Here is a 19193-nt window from a genome sequence, read left to right as displayed (position 1 = left end):
TCTTCATTTTAGCATTTGCATTTAGTCTAATGTTCTGATCTGGAAATTATGCTTCATTTCTGTCAACAATACAGTTTACTAAGTCCTATCCTTTCTTCATCCACTTTTATAAAAAAAAGTAGTTTTTAATGTTACTTGCCATCTTTTATTATATGCAGGCTAATTTCTATAAAAAAGAAAATTATTCTATAATTTATACCTAAAACAAAACAATGGTCCTTGGAAAAAAAATAAATGCAGAGGGGAGATCTAATGATAAAATTCAAATTTGGTTTGTGAGAACCACTAGGAACTATACCTTTCCTTAGCTCTATAAGTCTGAAATCCTGACATCCCAAAGCCAAGCCATTTAAATAGGTGTGTAATATATTTACTGTTTTCATATGGTAGATGTGGAGCACTTTTTTATAAAAATGGTCATATTCCTGCAGTAGGCTGGATTATTAGAGGTTTTATGAAAGTGCTGAACTGCAGTCTCCAGAGATGTGGTATCTGTCACTGCCATATTAGATTTAAGCTGTATACAAATTCCTTTCTCCTCTGAGGTAGAAAATATCAAAGCTTAGATAGAAAAAAAACTACAAATCCTAAGAAGGAAAAAGATGTAAGTACTATTTTGTGCTGAAGTCATGTTGCTCAGAAAGGTAATAAGAGCTAAAAACATCAGGTTCACAAATTTCAAAAGACACCAGCGCTGGAGAGTGATGAGCACTGTTGGGTTATTGTCCCACCATTTCTCTCTGGGCATATCATTAGCCGGAGCCAGTCCTGAGGATGACTTGCTGGCATGCAAAACTGGCAGCTTTCTGGGATTTTAAGCACCCTAGGGGCCCTACTTGACAAAAGGATGTGGAATACCACTGATAAACACCTTATGCATGCTGAGGGATGTATGTAGTTATCATTGCAAGAAGGTATTTTACATCTGTATGCTGTACTACCCTCCTTGAATAGATGCAGATTATAACTGCATAAAACACTCATTTAACAGTAAACTCCATCAGGATAGGAGAGATTTTGCTGTTTTGACTCTGTCAGAGTAGCTAAAAAGCAGGATTTTAGGAGATGACAGAATGTGGTAACAAGAGAGTATTACTCTTCCTATTTGCACATAAAAACTGGAGGAGGGAGAGAGGCACTGGTTTAACAGGGCCACATACAAATATAATGACAGAGCACAGAACAAATATGGGTGTCTCTCTACCAAGTTCACTGATCTAAACTATCTTTTGTTCATTTTCCCAAGTATGCCATACCCTGGGGTCTTCTATACCATTCTGCTCTGCAATGATGAAAGCTTAGCTGCTAAAACTGTTGGTTTTACTGGAAGGCAATTTATAATATGTCTGGGTTTGACCATATCTGTCATTTTTGGTGACTTCCCCTATATTAATAAATCAAATTTGAAAATGACGCAAAACAGCTTATTTTACTTTGGAGGTCCATTTGAAAGAAGTTCAGTTCAGAGAATTTTCAGTTTTCACATCAAGCTCTTAGTTTCTTTGATGGGCAGTAGCAGAGTTTTAGCTTTTAGCCATTTTTATAGCTATCATCTCCTAGTTTCCAAGATTTCTTTCTCTGTAAAATGGCTTGGACTTGTTACTTACTTAATTTGCACATTATCACTACGTGGGATGGAAATGCCTAAGGACTGAGCTTTCTTTAAGAATCAACTTTATTTGAATTTGTGGTGAGTGGCATTTTGTTATCTGGTGATCTTTTGAACTGGGATAACTTAAGTGAAAAGACAAAGAAGACTTTATATATTGGATAAATAATTGGGTATATATTTGTGGATTTATTGTTATTATGAATTCTGGGTTCATTTTCCTAAATTTGGACCACAATATTTGGACATGCTTGCTGAAGGTAAATGTGGTCAAGTAAGAAACAATAGTGAACGTCCATTATGGTTTTCTAGCTACTGACTTCATTGATTTTGCTCAATTAAGATAGGTTTTCTAAAATTCTTTATTGGTAATCCCTGGCATTACTTCTGCATTTTCTCTCTGGTTATTTCTTCAAGAGAGGTGAAGACAAAACTGAGAGCTTATTCCCTGGTTGATTGTTTATTTGGCAATGCTGTCATTTCATTTGTTTGTTTATTTTTAATTTGCTTCTAAAATAATATTTCTTAAGTGCCAGGGAGGATGATCAGATTTGATGGTCAAATTAACATATCACTTGCACATCTGTTCAATGAATTCATGAGATTAAATCTGGTTTTCTACATCTGACACCCTAGAATCCTCACAGAGTACATACAGTTTACAACTTCACTACATATTTTATATTAGATATACTACTTCATCTGACACATACTAAGCATTTACTTGGAGTGAATTGTGTTTTCTACAAGTGTTAATAATTTTTGACATTCTCTCTAGCAGCATCAGGTAACTACAAAATATGCATCGACTGTGAAGATGTAATAATGTAGTAAGATAAATTCCACTACATCAATCCTACTTCAAAATATGTTGAAGGAAAAAGCTTCAAAACTTTATTCTTCAACAACATGCTTGAACTGTTATATTTACAAAATCACATACTTAAGCTAATTAATTGTGTTGTAATTATTGCATCTGTAGAAAAGGAATATAATGTTCAAAATAAAGAAACATTGGTATGAATTCATTATGATTAAATTAGAGTGTCCTTCAGAGATGATTCAGTGTTTGAATGCAGGGGAAGCATCCAGAAACTCCCACCCAGACAACAGATATGTCCATTATAGTGTGTCATTGTTAATTAAAAAAAAAAAAAATTATGCTATCCAATAATATTATGCAAATCCCTTTAACAATTTAAAATTAATAGTAAATAGAAATGTGTAACCTTCAAAGTGTAGATCACTTAGAATATAAAATAGCAAAAGGATTTTAATGCATTAATGCCTCTTACATGATTAATTATATATAATAAGTAAGGTAGATGCATACTTTCATATATATCATCCATAGACTTTTTTTTAATATGTAATTTGGGGACTTGTTTCACTCATATATTGATTTTTTTACAGATCCATATTACCATTTAATAATTTTGTTTGCTGTTTCTCTTTTAGACGGGCTAGAAAAACAGCTAGTACTTTTTTATTTTAGTCAGTAGTTCAGTTCACTGGAACATAAGGAAATATTAAGCTCTGGACAAAATAATCTAGACACAGAAATGGAGTAAAACAAGTACTTTGTACCAAACCAGAATTTCTTCCAGACACCTTGGGTCAATCTGAACCTGTCCATGAAAATATGCTCTATGATTATTTGCAGGAAGAAATCAAGGGTCCTTACATGGTCACTTTTCTCAACTATGAACTCTGACTCTGTTGATGGGAAGAGGTTTTTGAGGACGCAAATTCAAATTCCAAAACTATTCACAGGCTCCCAACCAGCACTATCTTGCTAAGCCGCCTAAACCTTCAGTTATTAATGGTTTAGGGTATAAAATAGGTTTCAGAATACACTTCCCAGGGCCTCCTTTTTCCTTTCAGTCTTAAAATATCTTTATTGTCCATACTAAAGCATCAGTAATTATTTTAATTCTTATTTTTCCCCTCTGTACAAGGGACTGTAAAAAAAACAGAATAGTGACTCCTGTAAATGGCCAGTTGATTAACCATGCGATCACCACACTTTATCTTCAGTTTTACACCAGCATATATCTGCCCATAATACACTCTGCTAAAGGCCTCAAGAACAGTAATCAATGCCTTGGCATGCGGGAAAACAGTATTTTAATACCATTGTATTAACTCTTAGAGGGGGTTTTTACCTGATTTGTTATTATTTACCACATTATCATTGTGTCCTCCTCCTTATGACTTTTCACAGATTTGTTGACATTTCACACATTGACTATTACCTCCTAAAACCCTTTCTGCATCCCCTTAATCTCTCCTGTCATTTTAATTCCTAAACCTCCTGCTGCTGTCCTTTATCTTTCTTGCTCCAACTGCGTTTTCATTTGGACCTCTCCAGGTGTTCTCTGATTTCAGGTAAAAGCTGCCTTTGTTTCCCTCTATAACATCTAGTGGTTATTCATAATTTTTTTATGAATAATTTTTGTTTCAGAATCTGGACTCTGCATTCTTGTTTCACTTTTAAGATTGACCTGTCTGCTTTGAGTTGTAAGGATGCTGATCTTTTACTGAAAGATCAAAGGAGCAGACGAAATTTAAATACATTTCATTGAGAGAGGGCTCATGATAGAAAAACATACCAAGGAAGCCGGAGGTTGAAATCTGACCCTAAAAATGTTAGATTAGAAACAAAATTAAGAAAGTTGCATGACTTTTTCTAGACAGTTCTGTAGGAAAAAATTTAAATCCACATTGGGGAAGGGAGGTGGGGAGGGATTTGGCTGAAGTAAATGTTTCTCAAAGTATTTAATTGACTGGAAAATCCAAGAGTCTGTCAAATCTGTTTTAATCAAAAAAAAATCAGCCAGGCCTAATAATTAGCTACCAGGGCAAATTGAAAACAGTTCAGTCTCCCTCATTAGAAGTTTTAAACTAAAGACTGGGCACCTCCACGAAGGCTGACTGATGCTTCTGCAAACTCATGCAGGTGATAATAGGAATGTTTTGCTGAACTCCTACTTATGGAAGCAGTCAGGCAAAGCGGTTAAAAGCCTTTTCATCTTGAAAAATGATAAAGATATTCTGGTTATAATATTTTGTTTATATGTATGTTATCTTATTTTTTGTTTCTTTGTTTCAGCGCTCTGGATATATGAATTTGATCTACTTTCTAAACACTTTAGCAGGTTCACGTGCCAACAATGTAAATATCTTCAGGTGCTCATTTTTAGCCATACATCCAAAAGCAGGAGCTCATGATATCTCTTACTGATGACCTGTCCCTATTTAGAAATTGCCATCGAAACAGGCACAAATGCTAAATCTTTCTTAAAAGTATAAAAAATTGACAAAAACATATCTTTTTAAATAATTTCAGAACAATAATTGGTTTAACATTTATTAAAAAAAAAATTGAAAGGAAGCTGAAGAAAGAGTTGAACATGAAAATTAATTGCTGTAGTGGTTCCGCTTAGGGCAATTTCAAGGAGAAAACAAATATCCTGCAAGCTAAAAAAAGTGTCGAAAAATCATTACATAGTGGAATTAAACATAGACTTCAGACATTATGTAAGAGGAGACTTTTTTGAGTTGTCTAGTTTATCTTCAAGCTGGCATCACTCCACTAGCATCAAACACTTCTGTACTGGGAAAGGTGGTCCCTGTTGCTACCACTGTTCTTTCCAAAGGAGTTTCTGCCTCTTTCTTGCTCCTCTCAAAAATGGGAAATAAGCTACACAGTTGAAACAGTATGGAGACAGAAAAGAGTTGATTCAGAAGAAACTAATTACCTCCTGTCCTTTGTGAATTACGAATGTCTCTCTGGAGGCATTCTGTAATAATCAATTAAGCTCTGGGTAAAAAATGTTGCTGAAGAATTTGCATGTTCATTGAAAATCCTGTCGCTACATCTCTAGCATGAGTTACATAATTCATAATTATGAATTATAGATATGTAGAAATCTTGCACCAGATAGTTACCAAAACCACTTTTGTACATTGAAAATCTTACTTACATTTTTACAAAAGGGATATGACTTTTATTCCCCTCTGATTAAACTTACTGGAACTGTGAGGCATCATCTTTTACCTAAGTTGTAGTTATAGATTTCCATATTCCTTCTCAAGCCACCCAACAACACTTTTCCACTACTGTTCTCCATCCTATTTCTGTTCATCAGAAGAAAATGCAAAGTTTTACTAAAGAAATATATAAATTAAATATGCAACAGGATTTACAGTTCGGAAACCCACATGCAAAATTAAAATGGACTAAGCTTATATCAAAAAAATATAACTCCCAGGAAACATCAAAACAGTATTTTTCATATACACTTTTCCATTCTCAAGAGTATCCCTTTTCTGTTAAAAAAAAAAAAAGGCACCCATTTTCCAGTATTCTATTTATTTATCTGGTTGGAAAATACCTTTCTATTAGAAATGGTTTATGTATAAAGTTTGCAGTCTTGTCCCCTTTTGGATGTTATCCTTCCAAATTCTAGTTATCTCTAAAACATTCCTCTCTTTTCCTACATGGAACTTTGTGTAATTAAACACTTGAAGGCATATATTTCTTTTTTGCTTCTGTGTCTCCAGATAAAACTTTAGATCTCAACAAGCTTGATTATCAAAAGATAGTACTGTTATAGTTTTCTCTGAGAAGGGAGGATATAATTGTCTGGTGCTTGATTTTCAAAAACTCTGACTTCTAGGCTTACCTAATTAGACCCATTTTTTTCATTGAAGTCTTTAATTTTGTCCTGCTAAATGTAAGCCACTTCTGTTATGACTGACTAAAATAATCTTCACGATGAAAGAATGTCCCATAATAAGGATTATATGAAATGAGACTAATATCAGATAATACACTCTATGGGAATTGCAAAAGGCAGCATAGAAATCTTGAGGATCATATAGGCTTTTATCCAGAAATAATAAACTATGCTGCACTCTGGCGAAACACAAAAACATGGCTATCAATGAGAATGTCTTTTGTACAGCCCATATAAAAATTGTAACCAATATGAAATTACAATTATCAAAACAGCTTTGAATAATAAAGGCGGAATTAAGGAAAAAACAGGTCCTGCACTGGGGTCACAACAACACCTTGGAGCACTGCAGGCTGGGGGCAGAGCAGCTGGAAACCAACCCAGCAAAAAAGGACATGGGGATGCTTGGCAACAGTGGCTGGACATGAGCCAGGGTGTGCCCAGGGGGACAAGAAGGCCAATGGCACCCTGGCCTGTATCAGCAATAGCGTGGCCAGCAGGAGCAGGGCAGTGACTGTGCCCCAGCACTCAGCACTGGTGAGGCCACACCTCAAATCCTGCGCTCAGTTCTGGGCCCCTCACTACAAGGAAGACTTGAAATGCTGCAGCGAATCCAGAGAAGGGCAGCAGAGCTGGCGAAGGGTCTGGAGCACAGGCCCGATGAGGAGCAGCTGAGGGTGTCTAGCCTAGGGGAAAGGAGGCTCAGGGGTGACCTTATCGCTCTCTACAACCACCTGAAAGGAGCTCATAGCAAAGGAGGAAATATCTCTTTTCCCAAGCAAGCAATGATAGGATAAGAGAAAATTTCCTCAAACTGTGCTAGAGTTGCAATGGACTACTGGGAAAGGGGTGGGGTCACCATCCCTGGAAGCATTCAAGAAATTATTGGATATGATACTTTGGTGCCAACGTTTAATTTACCTGACAAGGTGGCAGTCCATCAAAGGTTGGATCTTGGAGGTCCTTATTACAAGGATACTTCACAGACAAACATGATGCTTCCAGAACATTGCAGTATATTTCAGAGAAGGAAAACCTTGCACCTGTGACACAATAATAACCCACTTGTAGGAGAACCTTATAAGGCAATTCAGTTCAAGGTGGGCTTTGCCTAGAGGAAGGCTCCTTAACTCTTCACATTCTTGTTAACAATAAAACTGTAAATTCGGATCAATTTCTACTATCAGGAAAAAGTTTCTCAGATAGGAGCAGTGTGGAAGGAAAACATCTCCCTGCAGTCTTGTATGCAAACCTATACTGTTTTCTCACTGTCAAAAATGAGAAAAAAAAAAAAAAAAACACAACCAAAAAAAAAAAACCAAGACAGCTGTTTCCTTCAGGCTGTATGCCTTTAAATTTTAGTCTTCAAGCATTCCTGTTTCACAGGCCAGACAGCTGGAGAGACCTAACAGGAACAATGAAGGAGGCTAAGTCAGTCAAGTACTTGTTGGTGACTGTAGGTCAGCACCAACACTTTCCTCCGTGGCTCTATTTTTGACAGTTCTGCCATGAACTGAACTGTCTCTTTTCATAAAATGAATACCACCTAGTCAAGAAGCAACTGTACATTATTAGAGGCACCATAAAATTCATTATACTCCTGTAATTTCCACTGATGGCTCAAATGCCATTAAATAAAAATTAAACTTACTTAATTCTTCCTTCCTTTGGTCCTGTGATTTCTCTCACACAAAATAGTTCAACTATATTATGTGCAAAAATTCTGTTTCTGGCAAATTGCTAATTTTTATCTTTGGCCAATTAATTATCACAGTCTCTATTGAGAATAGATAGTGATGTTGATGTCAAAAATCTAGATTATTAAAGAAGAACTCCAATTTGAAATGTGTGGTTACAGTGAACTTTTATAAGCTCGGTGTGTCTCCACTCATGACTTCTGGTTGTCACAAGTAGCCTAGTTGAAGAATTGGATAATGTACTTATTTCTTTGATAAAGAAAAGTAGTGCAAGAACTATTAGATCTGTGGTACCAAAATGGTAAAACTGAAGAATCTTCATGATCTTGAGTAGCATGTGTCTCTTTATAAAGAAAATAGTGTAAACATTTCAATAGGGTGTGGATCATTTGAATTCAGCAATCTGTTATATAGTACCACATAATAAGCCACTGGCAAATGTAATGAAAACAGCAGGTCAGGAAAATTTAGTGAAAGCCATGAAAGTATTTAAACTGACACATTTAGATGGTTTATGTACTTCTTAAGGATGAGTGTGTGATACAAATAGTGCTAATGGAAATATAAATCCTCTTTTTGCATGCTAATTTCACTCTGAAGCAAATTCATATAAAACTTTGAGAAACAGTTGTGCTACACAACATACATTGACTAGCAAATGCTTTTATTGCACAGCAGTCATCTTCATACTCTAGCTAATTCTGCAATTAAAAATCAGTCACACACGAATAATGTTGAATAATGTCTTCCGATCCAAGTGTTGCCACATGTATTCTCTACAGGAACTAAGCTCAGTGGTCAGAAAATTCTGTAATGATATGTTCATATTAAACCCAAATGTCAGCGTTTCAAAGAAATGTTTTTCATTTCTGTTGCACCACTTATGTGTCACCAAAATGTCAAAGTTCTGTTTTTTTTTAAAAATGATGTTAAAAAAAAAAATCAAAACAGGTTTTTTACTCTGAAATGCATGATGAAAACAGTGAAGAGAATGGTCATGGGGATAATTATTGTAACATAAAACTAGCCTTCATATTACTTCCTACATTGATTTCTTCCTTACCTCAAGATAAAAAGAGAAATAGAAAACATCAAGTGTGAAAACTAACTCTCCCACCTCAAAGAGGTTTATCTCTAGGTTTGGATTTAATTCCAGTAATATTTGATGTCCAGATCTTGTTATAAAACTGAAAATTAGAGACTTAATTAGAAAAATTCTCTCATCCAGCCATTCCTAAATTTGGTCTTTATTAATCAGGCCATTCACAACATATAACAACAGTTACATAAATAATTATACTGCCTCTCACCTGCAAATATCAGGTCTTGCAACTGTTTTTCTTCTTGTAAATGTTCATATCATGTCATATTTGGAACTCGCATGCCTGATTGGAAAGTATAAAACCAGTTATTTGTACATGTACAAATTTTCTTATCTCATATTCCATTTAATGAAAGATTGTGCAAGAGCTTATTGGTTTTAGTTTTTGCATTGCTCCGAATTTTTCATTTGTTATCAAGAATGTAATTTTTAAACAAAAACCTAAAATAGACACAACAGGACTCTGAGTTTGAGGGGGTTTAAAGTTATTTTTTGCAAGCTCTGTGGAAATTACATATTTTTAATTTTAGAGAAGCCTTACTGTGCAAAACTTCAATTTTCCACTGAAATTTAAGTTGGAAATTTTCAATTGGTCTTATTGCTTGTATAATTGAAACACAACTTTTTCTTAGCAAAGTATATGTGGAAGAGGGCATTTCTCTTTTTACCTTTGTGTGAAAACCTTCTCTTCTTTCCTTCTTCCAATTGTTTTTCTGTTGATTACAAAATGTACATGCACAGAGTCTGCAGAAGAATTTTGAGTTCAAGGAAAGGAATGGGTCTGCCAGGGGACATTCAATGTTATTAACAGATTTTTTTATATGGATCCTGGATGTCATACAGAGCTCTGAGTGGAGGTTTTGCATTAGACAGAAAGATGGTAGAGACCTTATTCTAACAACAAAACACAGTAGGTATTTTTGTGGTCTCAGGCACTGCCACAATGTAGTGTCTACTAAAGCTGCAGTCAAAAATTCAAAGTATTTTTCTTGATATGTACTTAGATAAGAGAGCAGAGATAATTAAATTACTTGTGTTAAAAATATTTCAGATGGTAAGATGTAGAGCTTCCAGAATATATTAAAAGAGGTTTGGGATTTTTCTTGTGGTGAACAGGAAATCCACCCCTTCTATTGATATACTAAGGAATGCTTTGAAACACACATAAAAAATTGATAATTTAATTCGATATGCTACTCCTAACAGACATGGGGGGGAGCCTTGAAAAAAACACTAATTCATAATAACTAAATGCTACCAAATTAAAGATATTTATACAAAACTCATTTTTGTTCAGATGCAGCCTTTTTGGCCCATGCATTTTTAAGTTACTTTTAGGCAGTCACAATAAAATCTCAGCTACTCTGTTAAGTGAATCTCAGCTATTCTATGTTAACTGGACATGAGACAGCTTTACGTAAGTGTTATAATATTAGATACTTTGAGGTTACAGTTAGCAGTTATAAAATATCTCTGACTTTTTCCTAGGTAAAAAAAAAAGTGGGTTAAGTTTGTCAGCAGAGCTGATCTGATTTTTTCTTCTACTTTTCATAAGAATCTTTAGAATTAAATGCATAAGTCACTGTTGGATGCCAATCTCCTCATTATGAAATATGCATTTTAGCTTCAACACAAAGCAACATTTAGTGCCCAACGTTTATATTCATTAAAGTCAACTGTCAATATTTCAAAATAGTTCTCATGCCATGATTGCCTTCAGGATTTTGGATCTTTTTATGCTATTAAGGCAAACTACAGGTTCCGCCATTCATAGAATCATAACATCGTTAGGGTTGGAAAAGACCTTTCAGACCATCGAGTTCAAGCATTAACCTAACACTGCCATGTTTACCAATAAACTGTCCCCAGGTACCACATCTAAATGTAATTTAAATACCTCCAAGGATGCTGACTCCACCTGGGCAATCTGTTTAACACTTGAAAACTTTATCAAGGAAGAAATTTTTCATAATATCCAATCTAAATTTTCCATGGTACAACTCAAGGCAATTTACTCTTGTCCTATCACCTGCTGTTTAGCATAATACCTCACCTCCCTGAAACTTCCTTTCAGGTGATTGTAGTGAGCAATAAGGTGTCTTGTTTGTACCAAGGGGCCCAAAACTGAGCAGAGGATTCAGTGTGTGGCCTCACCAGTGCTGAGCACAAGGGGATGATCATGACTCTAGTCCTGCTGGCTGCACTACTTTTGGCACAGATCAGAATATCATTTGCCTTCTTGGCCACCTGGGCACACACTGGCTCATGTTCAGTGACTGCTGACCAGCACACTCAAGTCCTTTTCCACTGGGCATCTCCCCAGGCACCCTTCCCCCAGCCTATAGAACTCTATTGGGTTGGTGTGACCCAAGTGCAGAATCTGATACTGGTACCACTAGCCTCGACTCATTGATCCAGCCCGTCCAGATCCCTCTTGGTGTCATCTTATTGCAGGGGTTCCATACTCTTGTCTCCTACCACAAAAGCTTCATACCTTCTTGGTGTTTTATCATGGTCTTCTCCTCTGAGCACTGACTCTTTCCTCTTCACAAAACAGCCAACCAACTCCAGTTCCCTACCCAACCAGCCAACCCACTCTTTTATGGCACTCTCCTTCTCATGGGTTACAACTGTGGCCTGTTAAAGCCAGGCCTGTTCCTAATCTTTGATAATTGGCCCAGCTGCAACTCCTTAGGGGTAAGATTACTTTCTACATTATCTTTATTTTCTTATATTCTATCCCCCTACACCTCTGCAAAACCTTTTGACCTCCAGCAGATCCACACTCTAGTCTAACTTGGTGTTGTCTCCAAACTGACAGAGGGTGCACTTGATCCTCCCATCCAGATCATCAATAAAAATATGAAACAGGGCTGACACCAGTACTGAGCCCCATGGAGTACCACTGGTGACCAGCTGCCAGCTGGAAGTAACTCCAGCCACCACAACTCTCAGGGCTCAGCCATCCAACCAGTTTCAACCCAGTGAATTGTGCACCCATCCAAGCCACAAGCAACCAGTTCCTCCAGGATAATGCTATGGGAGACAATGGCAAAATCTTTGATAAATTCCAGGCAAACAACATCCAAAACTTTTCTCTCATTCACCAAGCAGGTCACCTGGTCATACTATGAGATCAGGTTGGTCAAACAGGAGCTGCCTTCTCTAAACCCCTGTTGGCTGGGCCTAGTCCCTTAGCTGTTGTTCACCTGCCTGTGATGGCACTCAAGCTACTCCGTGACCTTTTGGGCACCAATATCAGGTTGACAGGCCTGTAGTTCACCAGATCCTCCTTCCTGTACATGGGTCTCACATTTGCAAAGGTCCAATCAACCAGCACCTCCCCAGTGAGCCAGGACTGTTGGTAAATGATGAAAAGCTGTGGGTGAGTGCTTCCACCAGCTCCTTAAGTATTGCTCATTTAAGCCTGTTTTTATCAAGATTCTTGCATCTTGTCTTAATGTTTAATTTAATTAAGAATCTAATCCCTATCTGCATATTTCAGAAAATCTTGAAGTGTTTTGTAGTTACCATTGTGTTACTGCAGTGATTCTTTCAAGAATTTATTCTGGTATATTTTGAGTTCTTTCTTCTTAGCGTCTATATAGTTCACAATTTATAGAATAGTATTCTTAGCTGGCAAAATGAGATTTGCTGCTATCATAATCAGTGAAAAGATTGTTATTGGAGGTTAGAATCAGAAAATCTGTCATCATGGTACATATTGTGGCAGCTTCTGAATGAATAAAGGAGAAAGCACAAGTATATTCTTCGTTCAAATAAGCCAGGATAATTTATTTTGCAGATATTGTAATAGGGGTCATAGCTGGAGTTTTGGCAGCCTTTTGATTCTTTGTGTAACTAACAACATGCATTTAAACCAGATGGAATCATGACCTAAAGTTTTTCATTGCAACTAGCTCTTTGGCTTCTGTTCGTTTGTTTTTAGGGGTTTTTTAATTAACCCAGTAAATGCTGCAAGAGAAGTAATAAACATCACTGGAACAATTTTGGCTGATGTGCTAGGTCAGCTGGAAGTAAAGAGTCTGTTTCCATAAAAAGATAAAGATGTCTGGATTTGTTAATGTTCATTAGTGGAGACCGTTGTGTGGTTTATATTTCATTTGGATCCCTTTCTTTTGTGGGTTGAATGGTTAGTAAATATTTTTATCTTCAAAGTATTGCCAATAAAAAATGCTCTTTTGCCCCTCCTTTTATGTTATAGACTAATAGGGAATATTTAACAAAACTGGATATTTAGCTATACTCGATAATTAGCTATTTCTGATAACCAGTAGTCAGTTAAAAATGCATCTTGATGACACTTCAAATTAGGTAGAGCAGTTTTTCAGCAACTAATTAATTTTTCTTTTGATACGTAAATATTTTGGGGTGGAAAAACAAAAAAAAAAAAAAAAAGAAAAACATAAGAAAAACCCACAATCAAAACCTTATGGCCATAAATAAAAATGAAACACAAGATTAACGTAACCAATAAAAATAAAAGGAAAACTTCAGCCATGCAAGTTTCTATTCTAGAATACATTCATTGGTTTCAGATAAAGGCTGCTGCTGTGACATAAAGTAGCTAAATTCATTCACTGCTGGAGTTTAATACAACTGTAAACTTTTATGTAAAAGTACATTGGATACCTACAAATGTCTAGAAATAGTGGCACTTTTACTGGCTTTTAGTTGAGTTATTTTCCTTCAGTTGTTATGTGACATTCTTCATGACATTAATCAGATATTTTCAGCTACTCTTTGCATTGCTACTGCTTTTAGCTCTTCATTTTGGTCCATACCTCTAGCCTAATTATAGACAAATAGCAATGGAGACTGAGAATGTATTTGTGGTTGCACAGAGTTAAACAAGACAAATACCAAAACTCGTTCTGAAGGATCACACCTGCTGAACATTCTCTTTAACCCTTCTAAATCATGAAGGATAGCAAAGATATCCAAGGAATGACTGCTTCTTAGATTTGCTACTATGAAGAAATCAAAGACAGAGAATTAGAAGCAATCAGATCCAATGATGGGTCTTTAGAGGCACAAGTTATATGAAGAAAATGTGTGCATCCTTATGTGTAGGCTGCTATCCTATGTAGGAATATGCAGAATTTATATGAACCAATCTTAAAACTGTCTGTCTGCATTATTTGTGTACTTGACTGGATTCTTCTTTCCATGGTGAGAATGACTCCTAATAAGCTGACAGAAACCAGAGCAACATAGAAACACCAGAGTTACAAAAACTGCCCATATAAAGGCATTTGAAAGCAGGAGCTCATGCATATTTCTGAAGAAATCTACCAGGATTAAAGGATATCACTTAAAGAATATATCTTTTAAAGTATTTGTGATGCCAGACAGCATCCAGACCTATGTTTCTAAGTTTTTCAAGGTTCCCCTATACTAACTGCTGCCAGTGTTGGTCACTCCCACTTGCACAATCTTCTTTCCTCTACAAGGATTTTCTAATACCATCACCATTTTCAGCACTAAGACTACTTATGCAGCAAAGCCTGAAAAATGTCTATGAATCAGTATCCTTATCTTCATCAAATATCCTGAAATGTTCTCTTAGGAATCTAAATTTAAGAACGTATTTAAATATAAACAGTTAGGCATGATATCTGATGGACATTCATGTACTCACCATCTCAATTTTTTTTTTTTATTTTTTCTTTTTAATGTCTAGGCAAGTTTTAAAAAATGTGACACGGTAGGGGATTCCATACTGGGGTTTATTTAATGCATTAATGCAGTACATAGGAGATATAGGGCTTTGGCCCCTCTTCCCAATATTATCCTTATTCTTTATTCAAACATGACCTTAATACTAAATACTTAATAAATTCCTCCTATGTCCCCTTTTTTTGCCCTATTCATAGTAATTTTCTGCATAGTCTCTGAACAGTGATGAATGTCTTACAAAGGTGAACTGCTCCACCCACCTGTTTCTTCAATAATTCTCCATCTCCAAGATCAATTCAAAGGAAACAGTAAAGAGGAATGACATTACCTGCATCTGCATGTTAGTGAGATGATCAACCTCATGACCACGTACTAGAATCTTAAACACTTTTTCCCATAGTCACTCCATGTATGGAAAAAAAAGATTTTTCATAAGAATAACTTTTTTGCATTGATGATTGAAGTTTTTTCCCTTTACACTTTTGAGAAATAACTCTGGGAGTTTTTCTTTTTTGTCTTGTACATAATGAATTAAATTTGATTTGAAATTGTCAGTACTAAAAAGTATAACAATGTGATAATTCCAGGGGGATACCTAAATATAGGAAGTCTCTGAATCTGGGAGGTAGTTCTAAATATTCTATATGCTTATTTGAAATTCTGTCTTAGTTGCAATAAAACCAATAGTAAAATTTCCTTATTTTAGCTGTACAGAAAAAATAGAACCATAGGCATTATGATTGTTCACCATAAAGGGGATTAAAACAGGGGTCCTTTTAATCTGACATTCATTTCCTAGTGTGTATTAATACTGAAAATAAAAGAAAACCCAAAGGTAACAAATATAGGAAACATGATATTTACAGGAAATTTCTTCCCACCCACAAAACTGAGTTACCTCCATTCCTGAAACAGGGGTTCATATTCTTTCCGGAGTTTTAAGTCTAAAATAGAGTATGGATGATCTTATTTTCTATACGAGTTTCCACTATTTTCCACCAAACTTATCCTAGCTTAATGCTAACCTGGGTAAAAAAAATAAAGGCTAAAACAGCTATCTCCTTTTGTCAAATTTAAATTTGTCTTTTAATACTTTTACTCAGTCTTCTAATTTTAGGAAAAAAATAAATAAGTGTTATTTATTTCTTCCAACCTACACATTCATTGTGTTCTATGGCTCAGATTTGCTCTGTTCAACTTCAAAAACCACAACACAGTTAAAAAAACCCTGAAGTCTTCCTGAATTTTCAATATTGACCTGAGGTCTTAGGCGCTGTCTCTTGAGGAAATTAACCCTTTTTTTCCCCCCAATGGACTTGTGAAAAAAACCAGCAAAATGACACCATGGTGGAGTATGCTTATTCTAAATATACACTAAATATAAAGTCTAAATTAAAAAAAAAGATATCAACTTGCCAAAAGTTTGCATTTTTGATTTGCCAATAGAAATGTTGCATACATTCTAAGAAAATAAGAAATACATTGATGATAGCATCTGTATTACCTCTACCAAAGTAAAGGTCAAACACTCTACTGCATATCTTAACTTTTAAAGTAATGCACAGTTTTCAATATTTACGTATCAATTTTTGGACAACAAATACACCTTTATGACAGGTGACCTTATCCTTGTCTGAAAGAGATATATGTTAGAGCTGTTCATCAAAATGAAATACATTCTTTATAATTCTGTCACTGTTACTAGGGTAGAATGACATATCTCCATTTAATGAATATAATTTATTTTTGAAGAATGAAGTTCAAATAAAGAAATAATACAATTAAAAATTATGACATAATAGCATTACCTATTTTAAGGTAAAATTGATAAACAGTGTCAAGATAGTTTTCTCAATATCTTGAAAGGTAATGATTTATAGGTAATGACTTAAAAGGTAATGGCAGTCTGTTCTCCCATGTATTTCTTTTTGTACAGAGGATATTTTCTATCCTTTTGCTTACACATTTTATCCAATGAAATAGGCTATTCTGATATCCTATTTATATCAGTTCTCATAGTTGTTTGCTAGGGAGAAGGGGCAGTGGGGGAGGATAGGAGTGGTGTGGAATAGATGACCTTTAGAGACCCCTTCCAACCCAAATTACTCTATGATTTTCTGTAAATTAATTTTTGTTTCAGTAAATTATCAATATATTCCAGGAGATGGGATAAATATGTACCTGAGAATTTGAGTTACATCTAAAACTACTCCCTCTTGAATGGCAAATAAGTAATGTTTGTCTGGTGACCAATTTACTTTGAGTGTTTTACTTCAAACATAAAAGTGTGTTGAAGTCCCAGAAAAGAAACCTTCATTCCAATGACATGTCAAAATTTAGGTAAAGTCACAAAGTCAGACACTGGACTTTAAATAAAGTACAAGGAGGAGAAGAAGGGACCTTACATCTCTCCATTTTGACAGTAAGGGATGGCAGCCACATCCTCAGATGAGATTGACAGGAGGATGATGAGCATCAAGCCAACACTGCATCCCAGTTGCCCTGGTCTGTGCAAAAATTCCAAAGGAAAATGTTAAATTTATAATAGCATTACAATAAAAGTCAAGTAGGCATGCAAACCCTTTTTCTCCTGTTTTCAGACAAGTATGCATACCTGGTCTAAAGGCTTTGTGTTTGTCTGTGCTTTTTAATCCATATACTTCTAAATACATAGCACAGACTCTGTGATGCCTAAATTACACTGCAAGATAAACTAAGTATTCAGAAGGAGATGCATACAACTTTTAAGAGTATAAACTTATTTTCCTCAATAAAAGGTGCTTCCATACATTAAGATAAATGGTGTTAAAAAAATTTCAAGATTAAATACTTTAAGTAATGAAGTTTAAATAAGATTATTCCAGGGTAAAGAATGTAATTTCAGATATTTATTAATCACTGATTCTTTCTCAGAAGTCACATTCCTCTACAAACTTTTAGCAACCAGTGGATGTCCTCCGGAAAGATAACTAGTAAGGAAAAAAATTCTGAAGGACCCAACAGACATAGCTTGAGACACATTTTCTATCAGTTATGAGTGCCGTGGTTGTGCACATTGCCATGTGCTTTGGTGCTTTCTGCAAGCCTGTAGTACCAACTCTCAGGCTGAATTTGCAACAAGTGTTCTTCAAAGCCAAGAGGTTAAATCAGCTGTTGGAATGCTCTAAAAGCTGGTCCGTGGTATCTGGCAGTATATAGTAGTCAAGAACAAGGAGGAGGAGGGTGTTAGGAATTAAAACTTTTAGTAGTGAGAAGCTGCTTAATTTTTTTGCCATGAATGATACAGTTAAGATCATGCAACAAATGTGTTAGAGAGCAATAAAACCTAAAACAAAAGAGCTTTGTTCTGATACTCCCTATTTAACAATGTGACTTCTGTTCCCCTCAGTAATAAAATCTGAAGTGTGCCACTTTATATGTGCCATGTTTTACTGTACAGCTGTGTGCCATAGAGGGTTTTAATGTGACATCATACCTTTTATGTCATAAGAAGTATAGTAGTAGACAATGCAATCTATGTATCTGTTTTGGCTTCATAGTATAAAGCAGGACAGGAAAAGAATATTTATTTAAGTAAAAAATGTGGTGATATAATTTAAATGACATTTTTTTATATAAGAAATATACCACAATCAATCAGGTATGACCTAGTGTTTGTAAATAGTTCACCATCAGGGTACCTCAGAAACAAAAGAGTCATGTTAGAGAAATTCAGGCAGAAGATGCATCTGTAAAATTTACTAGATAGTAAGACATTGGACATTTCAGGAGGAATAAGTCAGATTAGACACAACTGCACTCAACTTTATGCCAATTCTCTAACTCCAAACTTCTATGAGTTGGCTTAAAAAAAATAATCAAGCCAATCCTAAATGAATCATATATCTCTTAACTTGTTTACAGAAAACTTCTGTTAACAGTGAGTGGTTTCCACATTTTTCTCCCTACTATTTTCATTTACAAGATTGAACTAGAGATTTTTAAAAGTCTTTAAAAATAAAGTGTTCATTCTTTTTTTACTTCCCCACCCCTCTTTCTTCATTCAAAAATGTACAAGGAAAGTAATGTTAAATGTTCATAACGGTAAATTTAATTACTACACTGAAATACGAACCCCGCAGGCAAACACTCCTGAATACTGGAAGGGCAAGTGTGGATCTGAGTAATTTCTGACTCTTGTCTAGAGTGTGCACTAGTGCTGCTTTCTAGGTTCATTTCATAATTCTAAATCATTGTTCGTTTCTTTCATCTAAACACACATCTACTAGCAGGGCAGGGCTTATTGGCAGCGAACTTTCCTCTCACAGAGGTCAGTCTCTGATGCTGAAAATGGTGGCTAATGG

Source organism: Ammospiza caudacuta, chromosome 2 (assembly GCF_027887145.1).
Source record: "Ammospiza caudacuta isolate bAmmCau1 chromosome 2, bAmmCau1.pri, whole genome shotgun sequence".
Classification (NCBI taxonomy): Eukaryota; Metazoa; Chordata; class Aves; order Passeriformes; family Passerellidae; genus Ammospiza; species Ammospiza caudacuta.
The sequence above is the reverse complement of the archived record's forward strand: the minus strand, read 5'-3'. Positions refer to the sequence as shown.